Below are 2,792 nucleotides of genomic sequence, written 5' to 3'. Positions count from 1 at the left end.
AAAAAAAAAAAAAATCTTGCCCAATGTCACATAGTAAACTGCAGAACATCCTTGGAAAAAATGGCAAAATCAGAAGAAAAAATATACTTTTAAGAAAACATGCACAAAAAAGGACTCTAGCACAGTGCAAAGGACACAAGAGGTATGCACTCCAGGTATCATTGTGCCCTCCTTTCCCCAAGCATACACACAAATCAGTCTTCTCTACTATTTAAAATCAGGACATTAAGTGAACACAACAGCTCTGCAGGCATGGTCACCACCCTAGTTTAAACCACTTATGTCTCTCTCCCAGATACACAATGGTGCCTCCAATTTCTTAAGTCTGTAGCTAAATTGACCTTTTCAAATACAAACATAATCCTTTCATATTCCAACTGAAAACATTCCACCGGTCTTTTATTACTTCATGGAAGCAGTTCTCAAATCTTACCTTGCATTATAATCACCTGGAGGTCTTGGTGTAAGATTGCTTGGGCCACCTCCCCAGCTTCTGATTCAGTAGGGCTATTTTTTTCCTAAGTTCCCAGATGATGTTGCGGGCCTGCGGACCATACTTTGTGAACCTCTGCTTTAAGGAAAACAAAGCATAAAGATCCAATAAGATCTAGTCCAAGTTTTTTGCCTAGCTCCCCATCATGTCATATATCACAGTTATAATGTGATTTTACAGCTACTCTGCAATTCTTTACCTAACTGTAAAAACCCCTCACTAGGCAGCAAGCTTCTTGGTGGGAATGTGTCTCTAGCTTGTTTGAGGAATAAATAAAACCTGTGGTAGATTCCAAGCTCTCAGTTTCAACCATCATCATACTGGCTGATTCTTAACATGCCTGCACCTAAAGCGCCTCATCTACAAAGTTGAAATGATATTTCATACCTGTAAGACCCTTGTGAGGATTAAAGGATGCTTACATAGTTCGAGGGTGCAGGCGATGTAGGCTGGTGGGTTCTCAATTGGCAGCTACCACTTCGCTCCCTTAACTCCCCAACCCCCACTTCCAAACACGTACATTAACTCTTTGAAGATAACACGGCCACTTCATAAACCCTAATTCAGATCATAACATTTAAAGTTTAACTAACGCAGGCCCACCACCCCCATTCTAACTCTACAATCCTGAATTTTTCACAAGAGCTACGCCAGAGACTAAGGAGATCCAGTCGCGGGCAGGTAGCGACCCGGAGGTTTAGGCACAGCGACTGTTCAGGAAGCACCTGCCCAGCTAAGCCTCCTGGCGAGGCCCTTCTGGGCCTTTCCTGTAGCCTTCCCAGCTCACCTGGAGCAGACGGATCAGTAACCTCGGCCAGAGGACGATCAGGACCCACCAAGCCCACGCGAAGAAGGCCTCAAGACCCCCAACCCCACCAAGTGCGCGACTTCCTGCCTGGGGCTCAGCCTGCGAGGTGGTTGGCGGTTCCCCCGGGAGTGGGCGGGAAGGGCCTGCGCATGCTCTGTGACCCTGGGTGCAGGGATCGTGTGAGGATTGAGAACTGGGTGCACCGTCTTCTGTGATCAGGGACCTGTTGACCCCGACTGGCATTTAATTCCCTTGGCTGTCTTTTCGGATTCTTGTCATTTTTTAGTTATATGAGTAAACTTGAGGGTCCAAGTAAGTCTGCAAGTTGGTTTTAAAAGCTTCACCAGCACAGCGTCCCCTCCCAGATGGTAAGGGAGTGGAGAGCTTTGCAGGGTCAACTGCTTCCCATAGCCTGGGGTGGCAGGGTGGAGTCGTTGAGAACTGGCTACCTTTGAAAGAGAGAGAAACAAACACCCTTTTGGATTAGTTTTTATCTCAGTGGGTGAGTGGGTGGATCTCTCCCACCCTGTGGGGTTGTGCCCCACCCTATGAACTCAGGTTCACCTGAGGAAGTGACATTTCAGGCGGAATTTGAGGGATGAGGAAGCATTCGTTGGATCAATTGCACGGTCAAAGTCTTCAAGACCGGAAGAAGAGCTAATGTGGCGCCTGTCAACTTTAAAGAATTTAGTACAGGCCTGGCATAGTGGCTCACTTTCAGAGGCAGAGGTGGGAGGATCGCTTGAGGCCAGGAGTTCAGGACATAGCTAGGCCCTACCTCTACAGAATATTTTAGAAATGATTTTCTTTTTTTTTTTTAATAAGAGACGGAATCTCTCTCTTTCGCCCAGGCTGGAGTGCAGTGGCGCGATCTCGGCTCTCTGCAACCCATGGGAAATTTGGGAACATTAATGAGCTGATGCAGAGAGAACTTACACATTGCCCCGCTGAAGCAATGGGTAGTGTGTGTGTCTCAGCTGTCAGGGGTCACCTGGACCCCGTGTGAGTCCTCACCTCCAGAAGGGGTCTCCACATACCCTACAGTATTTTCGGCTTTATTAGTTGGTTGTAGGAGGTAACAGCAGGCCATGTTGTCATTCAGTACAGTAACACTTTCTGTAGGGGGAGCAGGATCAGGAGGGATTTTCAGGGAGCAAGGCCACTCACTGGCCTAGCCTGAGCTACTCACCTGCCCATGGAACTGTGATTTTGTGGGGTCCAGGTCCTCCCTACTTAAGAGTCATGACAGAATGGAAGTGTCCAGTGGTGGGGAAGTGAGCTGGCTGGCTGCCCCTGCTTCTCTGCACCAGGCCTCCTCCAGGGTCCTTTCCACCCACTTGCCTCAACCTTCTCACCTCACCACAGGGACTTTTCCCAGCCTCACAGACTGGGTTCAGGGACTCTCTCTGGCAGGGTTTCCCCTCCTACCTACTTTTTTGTTTTAGTATTGACTAATCAATAGTCATTTTTTTTTTTTTTTTTTTTTTTTTT

General features: G+C 47.6%; 1 protein-coding gene across 2 annotated transcripts in view; it reads right to left on the bottom strand.

The window, feature by feature from the left end:
• The window catches only part of TRIM61 (tripartite motif containing 61), a 10,036-nt gene extending 8,617 nt beyond the window's left edge, over positions 1-1,419 (bottom strand). Inside the window, exons 1-2 of one of the 2 annotated variants that reach the window (XM_017873938.1) lie at positions 1,281-1,419; positions 434-571 (exon numbers count right to left, since the gene is read on the bottom strand). The gene's annotated coding sequence lies outside the window, so the exon portion shown is untranslated. The remainder of the gene's footprint in view (positions 1-433; positions 572-1,280) is intronic. The other variant, XM_017873937.1, reaches the window with a different exon arrangement.
• Positions 1,420-2,792: the final 1,373 nt, after the last annotated feature.

The sequence above is a fragment of the Rhinopithecus bieti genome, unplaced genomic scaffold, assembly GCF_001698545.2.
Source record: "Rhinopithecus bieti isolate Rb0 unplaced genomic scaffold, ASM169854v2 scaffold_5260, whole genome shotgun sequence".
In the NCBI taxonomy this organism is placed as follows: domain Eukaryota; kingdom Metazoa; phylum Chordata; class Mammalia; order Primates; family Cercopithecidae; genus Rhinopithecus; species Rhinopithecus bieti.
This window is presented reverse-complemented; position numbering and strand designations above follow the sequence as displayed.